The sequence below is a fragment of the Lissotriton helveticus genome, chromosome 10 (assembly GCF_964261635.1).
Source record: "Lissotriton helveticus chromosome 10, aLisHel1.1, whole genome shotgun sequence".
Classification (NCBI taxonomy): Eukaryota; Metazoa; Chordata; class Amphibia; order Caudata; family Salamandridae; genus Lissotriton; species Lissotriton helveticus.
Window position 1 is genome coordinate 26,457,381 of NC_136071.1, and position 16,320 is coordinate 26,473,700.

At 52.7% G+C, this 16,320-nt stretch overlaps 1 protein-coding gene across 8 annotated transcripts in view; it reads left to right on the forward strand.

The window, feature by feature from the left end:
• The window catches only part of FLNA (filamin A), a 539,816-nt gene that overhangs the window by 265,110 nt on the left and 258,386 nt on the right, over nt 1–16,320 (forward strand). The gene's annotated exons all lie outside the window — the stretch shown is intronic.

Genomic DNA, 16,320 nt, shown 5'->3' on the forward strand with positions numbered 1-16,320 from the left:
TGTCTTGCGATGGCCAGCCTCACATGCGAACTTTAAACCTCTCCACCGAGCTGTCTTAGACAGCCAAGTGGAGACAAAGCACAGGTCCCCAGGGCCTAAAGGAGCGTCAACCTAGTCCACTCCAGCCAATCATGGGGCTGCTTTGATACTGCTTAACATTATCAGCAGCATGATAGCAGTGTCTGCATTGGTAGAGTGTTAACTGAGGCACTGAAACTCGTGCTAGGACTTCTGAAGAGGAGAACTCACACGTAATAAGTAAATATTTTATTATTATTTACTTTTCTGACCCCCTGACAGGCATTGTGAGAGACTTGCACTGCCTTCAGCCTCAAGTTCAGAACCCTCAATCATGGCTCGTTATAAATAAAACACTCTTAATGAGCTTTGGCTCATGATTGAGAGCTTTGGCATCGAGTCTAAAGGTATTTATCACAGTGCCTGTCAGTGGATTTAAACATCCACTCTGCTCTGGTGCCCCTTCACATCTACATATCACCACCCGCCACTGGGTATTGAGAATTAAGCACTGGTGCCGAGCACTGACTAACACCAGCTCAAATTAAGCACTGCTTGGTAAAGATAGGCACCTCATCATATTAACCCCTTAACAGCTCTTCAAGGAGTGAAAGAAGTGAAAATGGCTCCCTGCCCAGCAGCTCGTGATGTCCTGCCGGTTTGCTGAAATTATCATGAGCTTTTGACTCGCTGGTCCTGAAAGCAGAAAAATGCGGCATTTTTGGTTCTCAAACCACCTCACTGCGATCAATGGGACAACCCGCCTCACTGCGAGCGATGGGACAACCCGCCTCACTGCGAGCGATGGGACAACCCGCCTCACTGCGAGCGATGGGACAACCCGCCTCACTGCGAGCGATGGGACAACCCGCCTCACTGCGAGCGATGGGACAACCCATTTCACTGCGAGCAATGGGACAACCCGCCGCACTGCGAGCGATGGGACAACCCGCCTCACTGCGAGCGATGGGACAACCCGCCTCACTGCGAGCGATGGGACAACCCGCCTCACTGCGAGCGATGGGACAACCCGCCTCACTGCGAGCGATGGGACAACCCACGTCACTGCGAGCGATAGGACAACCCACCTCACTGCGAGCGATGGGACAACCCACCTCACTGCGAACGATGGGACAAACCACCTCACTGCGAGCGATGGGACAACCCGCCTCACTGCGAGCGATGGAAAACCCACCTCACTGCGAACGATGGGACAAACCACCTCGCTGCGAGCGATGGGGCAAACCCCCTCACTGCGGGCGATGGGACAACCCGCTTGACTGCGAGCGATGGGACAACCCGCTTGACTGCGAGCGATGGGACAACCCGCCTCACTGCAAGCGATGGGACAACCTGCCTCACTGCGAACGATGGGACAACCCGCCTCGCTGCAACGATGGGACAACCCGCCTCGCTGCGAGTGATGGGACAACCCGCCTCACTGCGAGCGATGGGATAACCCGCCTCACTGCGAGCGATGGGGCAACCTGCCTCACTGCGAGCGATGGGACAACCCGCCTCATTGCGAGCGATGGGACAACCCGCCTCACTGCGAGCGATGGGACAACCCACCTCACTGCGAGCGATGGGACAACCCACCTCACTGCGATCGATGGGACAACTCGCCTCACTGCGAGCGATGGGACAACCCACCTCGCTGCGGGCGATGGGACAAACCCCCTCACTGCGAGCGATGGGACAACCCACCTCACTGCGAGCGATGGGACAACCCACCTCACTGCGATCGATGGGACAACTCGCCTCACTGCGAGCGATGGGACAACCCGCCTCACTGCGAGCGATGGGACAACCCGCCTCACTGCGAGCGATGGGACAACCCACCTCACTGCGAGCGATGGGACAACCCACCTCACTGCGAACGATGGGACAAACCACCTCGCTGCGAGCGATGGGGCAAACCCCCTCACTGCGGGCGATGGGACAACCCGCTTGACTGCGAGCGATGGGACAACCCGCTTGACTGCGAGCGATGGGACAACCCGCCTCACTGCAAGCGATGGGACAACCTGCCTCACTGCGAACGATGGGACAACCCGCCTCGCTGCAACGATGGGACAACCCGCCTCGCTGCGAGTGATGGGACAACCCGCCTCACTGCGAGCGATGGGATAACCCGCCTCACTGCGAGCGATAGGGCAACCTGCCTCACTGCGAGCGATGGGACAACCCGCCTCATTGCGAGCGATGGGACAACCCGCCTCACTGCGAGCGATGGGACAACCCACCTCACTGCGAGCGATGGGACAACCCACCTCACTGCGATCGATGGGACAACTCGCCTCACTGCGAGCGATGGGACAACCCACCTCGCTGCGGGCGATGGGACAAACCCCCTCACTGCGAGCGATGGGACAACCCGCCTCACTGCGAGCGATGGGACAACCCGCCTCACTGCGAGCGATGGGACAACCCACCTCACTGCGAACGATGGGACAAACCACCTCGCTGCAAGCGATGGAGCAAACCCCCTCGCTGCAAGCGATGGGGCAAACCCCCTCGCTGTGGGCGATGGGACAACCCGCCTCACTGCGAACGATGGGACAACCCGCCTCGCTGCGAGCGATGAGACAACCCACCTCACTGCGAGCGATGGGACAACCCGCCTCACTGTGAGCGATGGGACAACCCACTTGACTGCGAGCGATGGGACAACCCGCCTCACTGCGAGCGATGGGACAACCTGCCTCACTGCGAACGATGGGATAACCCGCCTCACTGCGAGCGATGGGGCAACCTGCCTCACTGCGAGTAATGGGACAACCCACCTCGCTGCGGGCGATGGGACAAACCCCCTCACTGCGAGCGATGGGACAAACCACCTCGCTGCGAGCGATGGGACAGACCACCTCACTGTGGGCGATGGGACAAACCACCTCGCTGCAAGCGATGGGACAAAGCATTGGACAAGCCCGCAGAAAACAGGACAGTTGGCCACTCTATCTTCCAGATGTGCTGTATAACTCAAAGCTTATTGTGCTCGGAGTCTAAATAAACGACTCAAAGCAACTCAACTCTGCAGGCCAACCTGCAGCGCGAGGCTGGCACTGACAGCAGGGGAACCCATGTGCCTATTGATGGGTGCTGGGGTTAACACCCGGCATCATAGGGAGTGAAACAAACTGAGCTCAACCCTGAGCGAGCAATAAAACCCTCACAAGTTCTGGAGGGGGAAGAAGGGGCTTTGAGGACCATCCTGCTCTGAAAGGCTATTGTTATGCCAGCCTATGGCGTCCTCTTCTCTGGTTATCACTCTTTAGCTCTCAGAACAGAGGTGCAGCTATGGCTGTTCCATACAAACGCGGCAATGCCCATATGTCTGACTGTAAGGTATCAACCCATGCAAAGCCAGGCATTCACGAATGCTGCTTAAATGTGTTGCATCTGCACAGCCTGTTTATCAATAACCGGCCTCCCGGTCTGATGGAAAAAGAGTAGCAAAATAAAGGGAAAAGGGTTTACTTTCTGTATAGAATGCATATCTAGCTATTAACCCGTTGGCTGCTTCCGCTTTTTTGCGGCAGTGTGGCCGTTTTAAAAAACGGGCGCGGTCGTGTCGGCCATTGGCCGACGGCAGCACCAGCGAGGTAGTGCTGCCGACGGCAGCAGCCAACGGGTTAGTAAAATGTTTGAAAGAATTCATAAACATTACTAATTTTACCTGTACTTTTAGTTCGGCAGATCTCTGCTGTCGTGGCTGAAAACTCCACCTGGTGTGACAAGTTACAACGTTTAACTTGTAAATTGTGTCTTAGGGGTCTCAAACACAGCCAACGCTTTTTTTAGTTTTTTACTTTCAGCCCTGAACTGAAAGCTTGAGCAAGACTCAAGTCTGATATACTTAGGTCTGGCTCAGCTCGAGGTCCTGTTGGACCCTTGAGCCCAACATGAACAGAGCCTTCATGTGGCCTCTTTCTGCAAAGAATGATGATGGATTAAACCCAGATCAGTTGACTGGGGGTGAGTGCTTTCATTGTTCAACACTCCGTCCATCATCCCCTTTGGTTTTGCTTTGTTTGCCCTAAGTTGGCAGGGTATGCCCAGACGTGGGTCCCTTGCTCACTTTGCCACTGGATTCAAGCAAGCCTGGCTGAAGACGGCTGTAATGCCAGAAACCAGTCCCAGGATGCTTGTTTCCGGTCCAGGGAAGACATTTTTTTTTTTTTTTGCAGAGTCTTATATAGCGCGAACTAGACCCGAACTGAATCAGGTATCAGAGCGCTTTACATAGCACATGAGGACACGCATTCATTTTAGGCACGGGGAGATTAAGTGATTTGCCCAGAATCACTGGAGGTTTTTGGCGTTGTTACGTTGTTACCGAGACTCGAACCCAGATCCCCAGGTCCGAGGTCGAGCGCCCTAGCCGTTAGGCCAACCCCTGGCTTGGGACTGTTCCCATGAGGCACAGGGTCAGACTGATTTGCATATGGCCATGTCTGACCTAGGGTGGCGGAGTGAGCTAAAGAATGATGACGGATTAAACCCAGATCAGTTGACGGGGGTGAGTGCTTGCATTGTTCAATACTCCGTCCATCATCCCCTTTGGTTTTGCCTCGTTCTGCCACCCATGCTGAACCCTCATAGGACAAGAATTATAGAGGCAGCATTCACATGTGATGTAAAATAGGAAAGAGATCACATCTGGTGACTGAATTGCAAAATGTGAAACCAAAAAATGCAGGTTCATCTTCTGATATGCAAATTTATATTTTAATTAAAAAAAATTGAAATCAAACTGTGTGACTGTGGATGGCTCGGCCCGTGCATGGGCTCTTAGAGCCAATCCAGAGCCCTGGCTCGGCTCTCCCTTGTGGCTCGTGAGCATCAGACACTGCAGAATTCAGAATCACTTGGCTGGCCAGCTTCAGGCCTTGAAGCAGGGGAGAACACCCCACAGTAGCAGGGGCTTCTGGAACAGGAGGGGCTTCCACAGAACGGAGGCCGAACGGGGGTCTCGTGTCTGATGATGAACACAGGCCCATAATATGATCCGGGCGGGGGAGGGGCCCCGGGAGACATTACAAACTGGGCTTCCCACAGAAAAGATACTGAAGACTTGGGAACAGGCAGGGAACCACCAACAGGAAATGAATCCAGAGGCCGGAGACAGATAGAGGGTCCCAACAGTAGGCAGCACAGTCGCGACCATGTAAGGAGCGCGCGCCTTTAGGAGGCAGGAAGTGGGCAGCCTAGGTGCCCCATGCCCCTTATCTGCCATCCTGCCCCCCCCCCCCACTTCTCCTGTGGCTTCCTGCTCCTAGCCTGCGGGTGCCTGGTGCAGGGAGCTGGGGCTGGGGCTGGCTCGCACTGCCAGTGAGTTTATTCATGCTGCTGAAGGTGGTTGCAACATACACTTGATTTATTTGTATTGGACGTGAAGGCGGGGGTGGCAATGAAGCATACTCATCCGAAGAGTCACCAACACCGGATACAGCGTCACTGACACCAGGGCCGGAGGGAGTGTACCTCTGGGAGCAGCCGGGGAGGATACAAGTATTCACTCCAGACTGTTTGAGGCAAACCTTAGAAGGCAGATGAGTGACTTCTTGCCTCCGAAAGGGAGAGGCTGTGTGGAGGTCGGGCTGGAGAAAGGGCACTGGCTCCAGCTTCGGCTGGGGGCCCCTGGATGAGGCGAGCAGAGATATTCACCACTCTCCTGCTGGCGGCTTGAGCAGAGGTTTTCATCCAGTTCTGTAACCAAGGCTGGCGGGGCTGGGAGGGAAGTAAGCCTCTGGCCCTGGGCGTGGCTCCATGGTGCCCCAGTTTAGCAGCAGAAGTGTCGTTTGTCCTCACTGTTTGAGTAATGTTGTAGGAGAGTAGGGTCTGCAATCCTATGATCACCCAGATTTTTGCTTTTTGCTGCACTGGTTTACGACTTTCCCTGGCTGTGGGCCTGCTAATCAGACCCACAGCCTAGCTGTTCTCTCTATCCAAATTGTACTCAGGTACTGAATTGGCACTGGGCCCTCTCCAAGTCCCTGTACCCAGGGCTGAGGTGCACCCAGAAGTCTCCCAGGGGCTGAAGCATGTATTATGCCACCCCTGGATTGACTAACTAAAACTGACACAACTGGCTGCACGACAGCTGGGGCAAGGTGGTGTACTCACCCTTTGCTTTAGATATAGTATGCCTATATCTAACCCTAAAATGGACACACAGATCTCCTATCAGTCACTCCTATGGCAGGCCTTAACAATCCTGAAGGCAGAGTGCGTGGAATCGTGTGAGATGGTGCTCTGGCATGAGCTGAGCCTGTCTGCGGCTTTCGGGATCTATCCCTTAGCCGTTTCCATGATATCGCATACCATATACTCTTAAGTGCATTATAATCCTCGCGGTTATGTGCCAACTCTGGTATCGCTTTATCAAAACATGTCGAGTAAGGTGTCATACGAATTGGAATACTAACCCCTCGCCAATTCTGGCGACGGGGTTAGCATTCCACCCTTCTAGAGGGACACGACATGCCTGTAACCTATAACCCGGTTAAAAGTCAGACAGAGCCTTAGCATCCACAAAATGGATGCTGCCACCGAGACACAAGTCTGCCCTCCTGCTGCTGGGAGTCCTCCCAGAGCAGGAGATAAGGACAAAGGGTTTCCTGCCAGGGGCGGTGCCAGCACCGTCCCAGACAGGGTTTTGTGTATTATAGGTAGGCAGGGCTTTAGAGGAAGGTGACTGCACGTGGCACCCCGGTGCTCACTGTGCATAGGCTGGCTGAAACCAGTTCCAGGGTCGCTCCAGACCCTGTGCTGGGGAAAAGCCCGCCAAGGAAGTGGGTGTAACCACCCCCCTCCTAGTCCCACCCATAGGGCAGGACTTAGTCGCGTGCCAGCCCCTTTTTACAGGATAAAGGTAGAGACTGGCCCCCTTCCAAATCAGATCATCTTTGAATCCTGAAACTACTTTCTGCGAAAGGAACTCAAGACTTCTTCCTAAGATTTCTCCCTTGTGACTAAGGAGTAGTCACCCTGCATCCGCAGGCACCATCTAAGAACACTGCGGTCTGCTGTAAGTCCTTCCTCCGGAATCCGACTGCCCAGCTCGACGAGAACCGGCTTCCCTGGCACCTCTGACCTCTACCCACCTCTACAGCCCAGCTGAGAACCGTGGGTGCGACGAGACCTCAAGGGACCGGCCATCTGCAAGACTGCACGACTTCTTTCCAGCAAGCCCGCCGAGTAATCTACTGGTGAGTGCTTTGGGGTCCGAGAAGCCCCGACTCTGAGCAGCTCCAGCTCCGAAGTGCAGCCCCCCAGCATCTCCACGATCTGCGTGGGGCCCTTCTGCTTTCCGCTGCTCACCGCGTTGTTTGGCTACTAGCCCGTTGGCTTGTGGCCTTCCTGACGACGCCCGACGACATTTCTGCTGCTGGTCTGGTTGCTCCAGACTGGCCCTTGCTCCCTTCCAGAAGAGGAGCACCCTGGACCCTCCTGGTCCACTCAAGACGCCATTTTGAGTCCACCGCGTGGGCTTGAATTAGCCAAGGCTTGTTGCCCAATCCTGGGTAACTTCGACGCCAACGACTTCATCCTTCGTGGGACAGCTCGCACCTCCATCCTGGTCGCCGACAACGCCTCCTGGTCCGAGAGACTGCAGAGCCCAGCAGTGCCCACTCACCTGACTGCGGTGACTTCGCCCGGTGCCATCCTGGTGCCCACTTAATCACTGGCTAGTGATTCAAGAACTTGGTCCCCTCTGCTTTCAGGTTTCTTCTTCCTTGATCCAGGCTTGGATCCATCGAACTTTCCTTCACTGGTCGCCTGCCAGCAACTTCTTCCTTCCAGGCTCCTGGTCCGGCAACGAGATCCCCGACGTCTTTTCAGACCTATGCAGCTGCAGCCCCTGGGCTAGGTAACTTCGGCACTCCGGTGTCCCAGCATAGCCTCACTATCCAAGGGTCAGGATCCACTGTCGTTTTCTTCCCACCAGGTCGGGTTCGCCCGTGAACACTAACTTTGCCTTTACTAGCCTCCATAAACTTTGTCCCGCATCCCGCGTGAGAGTGCACACTCTGCACCCGAGTCCCCTGGGCCTCCTAGTAGTAATCTAACGATTCCCTAGTCCAGTCCTAGCGATTCCAAAGCCTATTAGAACTGTTACTTACCTGCTAGTAATTCGCATTCCACTTTTAGTGTATATGGTTTTTCGTGCCCCTCGGGCATTTGTGTAACGTGCTAACTTAAAAGTATTTTCGTAAGAGTTTTGTTGTGTGCCTAGCACCCTGTCCTCATAAAGAGTACAGGGTTGTTGTGATTCTAATAAATACATTGTTTATTTTCATAACACTTGTGTGGTGTCCTTTCACTGGGTGTTCAAGGGGTAATGTGATGGTAAAACAGCTGGCTTAACACGCCCTCTAGAGTCTTAGCCTTAGACTGCTCGTATCCATGCTACTAGGATAGCTGGTCTATAAGGTTGACTTACAACCAATCATCAATAAGGGTTGTTTGGACTGATATATAGTGATCACTAGAATAGTGAGCACTGCACATCAGGCCAACTTCTCACATTGGTGAGCAGCGGTTGGGATTTGAGCTTGCTGTTGTTTTACCACACATGCCCTAAGAATATCTTGTGAAAGATCACATAAGTACTAAAGGTACATATAACTTAGCTTAGAATACTCTGAGTTCTACTGAACCAGCTGTTGTAGCTCCTAGGGCCTAGCACACCCTAAACTACAACTCTAGCAAGGGATCAGTAGGCAAACATATAGTGTAGGTAAGTGCACCACTTACACCTCACTAGAAAAGCATGTCGACTCAGGGGGACTCTACTGAGACTCCCCTGGTCAGTGTTGACCCTCCACAGGTCACTTCAAGATATGCAGCTCTCAATTTTCAGGAGATGAGGCAACTCTGTGTCTCCAGGAAACTGAAGCAGGGGTCTAACCCCACCCTTCCCTTTCTGATAGGTCTCTTAGAGACATATGATGCCAGAAAGCTCTCTCAGTTACATGAGAGCATGCCAGCCTTAGAGGGAACCTCTGGGGATCCAGACCTCCCCAACACTGATTCAGCAGTTGAGGAGGAGGATGAGGAGGTACTCTCTGGGGATGAGGTAGACAAGGGTCTTGAGGTAGTCAGAAGGCTAACTAGGACCAACTTAGACTTACTTGGGCTAGGATCTGGGGGCCCCCCAGTACTAACCCGAAGTGGGCCTAACCTTGGAGTTAGGAGAGATAGATCTCTTTCTAGGGACTCCAATAGATCTCTGCACTCTAATGCCTCTTCTCAGGGGAGAAGGAATCCTCCACAGAGGAGATTTACTTCCCCTCAGAGAAGGGAGCATGAGGCTAGGATGAGACAAGCTGAACTGAGGATTGAAAGGGAAGAAATTGCCCTGGCCAAAGAGAAGCTTGCCCTGGCAAGAGAGCAGCAGATGAGTGGGCTAGCTCCCACTGGTGGCAGCAATCTCCCAAGAGATAGAGAGAAGGGTTTAGATACTAAACACCTGACTAAAATAGTGCCCCCCTTTAAGCAAGGGGATGACATCCAGAAATGGATGGCTGCTCTGGAGAGGGCCTGCACTGTGCAGAACATTCCCCAGAGTCAGTGGGCAGCTATACTGTGGCTCTCCTTTGATGGTAAAGGTAGAGATAAGCTCCTCACTACAAGGGTGGAGGATGCTAACAATTACCAGGTCCTGAAGAATACACTGGTTGATGGGTTTGGTTTAACCACTGAGCAGTACAGGTTGCTGTTCAGAGACACCCAGAAAACTCAGTCTCAGGACTGGTCTGATTTTGTGGATTGTGCCACTAAGGCTTTGGAGGGCTGGTTGCTGGGTAGCAAGGTTACAGATTACACAGGATTGTATAATCTAATGATGAGAGAACAAATTTTAAACAATTGTCAGAACCAGTTGCTGCACCAGCACCTTGTTGATTCAGATCTGACCTCTCCCCAAGAATTGGGAAAGAAGGCAGACAAATGGGTCAGGACAAGGATCAAGCAGAACCAGAACCAGAACCAGGGTGGTCAGAAGAAAGCAGACCAGAAGGGTAATGTTAAGAATGAGCAAAATGACCAGAAGTCTTCACCAGGTCCCCAACAAACCAAAGAGGGTGGGGGTCAGGCTTCCCAGAAGAAGAAGACTCAAGAAGGCCAGTCAAAAAGGTGGTGCCAGTACTGCAAAAGTAAATCTCACTGGTTTAGTGAGTGCACCAAAAGAGGAGGACAAACTCCTGCCACTACAGCTCCTAAAGCAACTGCACCCCCTAGTACAGTCAGTAGTGGTAGTGTCACTCCCAAGGCATTAGTTGGGTTAACCTTGGGTACTGAGGGGTCTGACAACTTAGTTGGCACACTCACTCAGGCTGTCCTTGTCTGTACAGGGGATATGGATATGTCCCCTGAAATAAGTCCCAATACTTTGGGCAAATACAGGCAGACACCTTTGATTAATGGCAAAATGGCTCAGGCCTATAGGGACACTTGTGCCAGTGTCACCATGGTGACACCTAACTTTGTGGACCCTGGACAGATCATGCCAGGTACTGATTTCCTGGTGACCAATGCCAGCAATGTCACTACTAGTCATAGTGTGGCAATTGTAGCTTTCTCCTGGGGTGGAGTGAAGGGACAAAAGAAAGTTGTAGTCAGTTCAGACCTCCCAGTTGATTGTTTGTTGGGCAATGATTTGGAGTCATCACAATGGTCAGAAGTGGAGCAGAGGACTCACATGGAGATGTTAGGCTTGCCAGCACATGTGCTTGCTGTGACTAGGTCACAGGCCAGAAAATGCCCCACTGAACAGGTGCTGGATCCTGAAATTATGGACCAGACACCTCCCAAGAAGAAGAGCAGTAAGGGTAAGGCTTTGCCTTCCCCCTTGCCCCAGGTTGAGGATCAAGTCTCTGAGGAGGCTGATCTAGAAGAGCTGAGGGAAACTGAGCCTAAAGAGCTTGAACTTGATCAAGTTGAGTTTCTGGGCTCAGGGGGACCCTCCAGAGCAGACCTGGGGAAGGAACAGTTGAGCTGCCCTTCCCTTGAACCCCTCAGACAGCAGGCTGCTGCTGAGGCTGCAGGGAATGCCACAGGTGCCCACAGGGTATACTGGGAAGATGGACTCCTGTACTCTGAGTCAAGAGACCCCAAGCCTGGTGCAACCAGGAGGCTGGTCATCCCCTTGTCTCTGAGAGGTTTCCTTCTCACCTTGGCCCATGAGATTCCCCTTGCAGGTCATTTAGGTCAGACAAAGACTTGGGACAGGCTTGTCTCACACTTTCACTGGCCCCATATGAATGAGAATACCAAGGAGTTTTGTCGCTCATGTGTCACTTGCCAAGCCAGTGGTAAGTCAGGTGGCACAACAAAGGCCCCCCTCATACCACTACCTGTGGTGGGGGTTCCCTTTGAAAGAGTGGGGATTGACATTGTTGGTCCAATGGAACCCCAGACAGCATCAGGACACAAGTTTATACTGGTGGTGGTGGACCATGCCACCAGGTATCCTGAGGCTATTCCCCTTAGGACCACTACAGCCCCTGTAGTGGCAAGAGCCCTAGTTGGAGTGTTCTCCAGAGTGGGTTTCCCTAAGGAGGTCGTTTCTGACAGAGGTACAAACTTCATGTCAGGATATCTGACTGCCATGTGGAAAGAGTGTGGTGTGAACTACAAGTTCACCACCCCCTATCATCCACAATGCAATGGGCTTGTTGAGAGATTCAACAGGACCCTGAAAGGGATGATTCATGGACTACCTGAACCTCTTAGGAGAAGATGGGATGTTCTGATCCCCTGCCTCTTGTTTGCTTACAGAGAGGTCCCACAGAAGGGGGTTGGCTACAGCCCTTTTGAGCTTCTGTATGGGCATCCTGTAAGGGGACCCCTGTGTTTGGTGAAGGAAGGATGGGAGAGACCTCTCAAAAAGCCTGCAACCAACATAGTGGACTATGTACTTGGTCTCCGCTCCAGGATGGCTGAGTACATGGAAAAGGCATCTAAAAACCTTGAGGCCAGCCAGGAACTTCAAAAAGCTTGGCATGACCAAAAGGCTGTACTGACTGTGTACCAGCCAGGACAGGAGGTGTGGGTGCTGGAGCCAGTGGCCCCAGCAGCTCTGAAAGACAAATGGTCTGGGCCCCACACCATCATTGAGCAAAAGGGAGAGGTTACCTACTTGGTGGACCTTGGAACTCCCAGGAGCCCTCTCAGAGTGCTCCATGTTAACAGGCTCAAAGCATATGTTGACAGGAAGGACATGAGCTTGCTCATGGCCACAGATGAGGGACAGGAGGAAGAGAGTGACCCTCTCCCAGACCTGCTCACTCAGAATCCTGATGATGGGTCAGTTGATGGTGTTGTCTTTTGTGGCAGCCTCACTGAACATCAGCAACAGGATTGCAGGCAAGTTCTGCAATCCTTTCGACATATGTTCTCTCTGACACCCAGCCAAACTGATTGGTGTACCCATGATGTTGACACTGGAGACAGTCTGCCTGTCAAGAGTAAAATCTACAGACAGCCTGATCATGTTAGAGACTGCATAAAAACTGAAGTGCAGAAAATGTTGGAACTGGGAGTCATTGAGCCCTCAGATAGCCCTTGGGCTAGCCCAGTAGTTCTAGTGCCAAAGCCTCACACCCAGGGTGGTAAGAGAGAGATGAGGTTTTGCGTAGACTACAGAGGCCTCAATGCAGTCACTAAGACTGATGCCCACCCAATACCAAGAGCAGATGAGCTTATAGATAGATTGGCTTCTGCCAACTTCTTAAGCACATTTGATTTGACAGCTGGGTATTGGCAAATCAGGTTAGCTGAGGAAGCCAAACCTAAGACAGCATTTTCTACCCCTGGAGGGCATTATCAATTTGTGGTAATGCCCTTTGGACTGAAAAATGCACCTGCCACCTTCCAAAGGTTGGTGAATCAAGTCCTCACTGGGCTGGATGACTTCTGTGCAGCTTATCTTGACGATATTGCTGTCTTTAGCTCCGCCTGGGAGGATCACCTGGTCCACCTGAGGAAAGTGTTAGAGGCCCTGCAAAAGGCAGGCCTCACTATCAAGGCCACCAAGTGCCAGATAGGGCAGTCACAGGTTGTATACCTGGGCCACCTTGTAGGTGGAGGCCAGGTTCAGCCACTGGAGAGTAAGATACAGGCCATCAAGGACTGGACTCCTCCAATCACCCAGACTCAGGTTCGAGCTTTCTTGGGCCTGACTGGGTACTATAGGAAGTTTGTCAGAAATTATGGGTCCATAGTGACCCCCCTTAATGACCTGACAAGCAAAAAGATGCCAAAGAAAGTTCAGTGGACAGCAAGCTGTCAGAAAGCATTCAATGACCTAAAGCAGGCCATGTGCACAGCACCTATCCTCAAGAGTCCAGATTACTCCAAGCCATTCATTGTCCAAACAGATGCTTCTGAGTTGGGTGTGGGAGCTGTTCTGTCTCAACTGAATTTTGATGGTAATGATCAGCCTATTGCTTTCATTAGTAGGAGGTTGACACCCAGAGAGAAAAATTGGTCAGCTATTGAGAGGGAGGCCTTTGCTGTGGTCTGGGCCCTGAAGAAGCTGAGGGCCTACTTGTTTGGCACTCACTTCACCATTCAGACAGACCATAAGCCCCTCTTGTGGCTAAATCAGATGAAGGGTGAAAACCCCAAACTGCTTAGGTGGTCCATTTCCCTACAGGGGATGGATTTTACAGTGGAGCATAGACCTGGGACTGATCACAGCAATGCTGATGGGCTCTCCAGGTATTTCCACTTAGAGCAAGAAGACTCACCTGGTCAAGGTTAGCTTATTGTCCCAAAGTTTGGGGGGGGGTCATGTAGGAGAGTAGGGTCTGCAATCCTATGATCACCCAGATTTTTGCTTTTTGCTGCACTGGTTTACGACTTTCCCTGGCTGTGGGCCTGCTAATCAGACCCACAGCCTAGCTGTTCTCTCTATCCAAATTGTACTCAGGTACTGAATTGGCACTGGGCCCTCTCCAAGTCCCTGTACCCAGGGCTGAGGTGCACCCAGAAGTCTCCCAGGGGCTGAAGCATGTATTATGCCACCCCTGGATTGACTAACTAAAACTGACACAACTGGCTGCACGACAGCTGGGGCAAGGTGGTGTACTCACCCTTTGCTTTAGATATAGTATGCCTATATCTAACCCTAAAATGGACACACAGATCTCCTATCAGTCACTCCTATGGCAGGCCTTAACAATCCTGAAGGCAGAGTGCGTGGAATCGTGTGAGATGGTGCTCTGGCATGAGCTGAGCCTGTCTGCGGCTTTCGGGATCTATCCCTTAGCCGTTTCCATGATATCGCATACCATATACTCTTAAGTGCATTATAATCCTCGCGGTTATGTGCCAACTCTGGTATCGCTTTATCAAAACATGTCGAGTAAGGTGTCATACGAATTGGAATACTAACCCCTCGCCAATTCTGGCGACGGGGTTAGCATTCCACCCTTCTAGAGGGACACGACATGCCTGTAACCTATAACCCGGTTAAAAGTCAGACAGAGCCTTAGCATCCACAAAATGGATGCTGCCACCGAGACACAAGTCTGCCCTCCTGCTGCTGGGAGTCCTCCCAGAGCAGGAGATAAGGACAAAGGGTTTCCTGCCAGGGGCGGTGCCAGCACCGTCCCAGACAGGGTTTTGTGTATTATAGGTAGGCAGGGCTTTAGAGGAAGGTGACTGCACGTGGCACCCCGGTGCTCACTGTGCATAGGCTGGCTGAAACCAGTTCCAGGGTCGCTCCAGACCCTGTGCTGGGGAAAAGCCCGCCAAGGAAGTGGGTGTAACCACCCCCCTCCTAGTCCCACCCATAGGGCAGGACTTAGTCGCGTGCCAGCCCCTTTTTACAGGATAAAGGTAGAGACTGGCCCCCTTCCAAATCAGATCATCTTTGAATCCTGAAACTACTTTCTGCGAAAGGAACTCAAGACTTCTTCCTAAGATTTCTCCCTTGTGACTAAGGAGTAGTCACCCTGCATCCGCAGGCACCATCTAAGAACACTGCGGTCTGCTGTAAGTCCTTCCTCCGGAATCCGACTGCCCAGCTCGACGAGAACCGGCTTCCCTGGCACCTCTGACCTCTACCCACCTCTACAGCCCAGCTGAGAACCGTGGGTGCGACGAGACCTCAAGGGACCGGCCATCTGCAAGACTGCATGACTTCTTTCCAGCAAGCCCGCCGAGTAATCTACTGGTGAGTGCTTTGGGGTCCGAGAAGCCCCGACTCTGAGCAGCTCCAGCTCCGAAGTGCAGCCCCCCAGCATCTCCACGATCTGCGTGGGGCCCTTCTGCTTTCCGCTGCTCACCGCGTTGTTTGGCTACTAGCCCGTTGGCTTGTGGCCTTCCTGACGACGCCCGACGACATTTCTGCTGCTGGTCTGGTTGCTCCAGACTGGCCCTTGCTCCCTTCCAGAAGAGGAGCACCCTGGACCCTCCTGGTCCACTCAAGACGCCATTTTGAGTCCACCGCGTGGGCTTGAATTAGCCAAGGCTTGTTGCCCAATCCTGGGTAACTTCGACGCCAACGACTTCATCCTTCGTGGGACAGCTCGCACCTCCATCCTGGTCGCCGACAACGCCTCCTGGTCCGAGAGACTGCAGAGCCCAGCAGTGCCCACTCACCTGACTGCGGTGACTTCGCCCGGTGCCATCCTGGTGCCCACTTAATCACTGGCTAGTGATTCAAGAACTTGGTCCCCTCTGCTTTCAGGTTTCTTCTTCCTTGATCCAGGCTTGGATCCATCGAACTTTCCTTCACTGGTCGCCTGCCAGCAACTTCTTCCTTCCAGGCTCCTGGTCCGGCAACGAGATCCCCGACGTCTTTTCAGACCTATGCAGCTGCAGCCCCTGGGCTAGGTAACTTCGGCACTCCGGTGTCCCAGCATAGCCTCACTATCCAAGGGTCAGGATCCACTGTCGTTTTCTTCCCACCAGGTCGGGTTCGCCCGTGAACACTAACTTTGCCTTTACTAGCCTCCATAGACTTTGTCCCGCATCCCGCGTGAGAGTGCACACTCTGCACCCGAGTCCCCTGGGCCTCCTAGTAGTAATCTAACGATTCCCTAGTCCAGTCCTAGCGATTCCAAAGCCTATTAGAACTGTTACTTACCTGCTAGTAATTCGCATTCCACTTTTAGTGTATATGGTTTTTCGTGCCCCTCGGGCATTTGTGTAACGTGCTAACTTAAAAGTATTTTCGTAAGAGTTTTGTTGTGTGCCTAGCACCCTGTCCTCATAAAGAGTACAGGGTTGTTGTGATTCTAATAAATACATTGTTTATTTTCATAACACTTGTGTGGTGTCCTT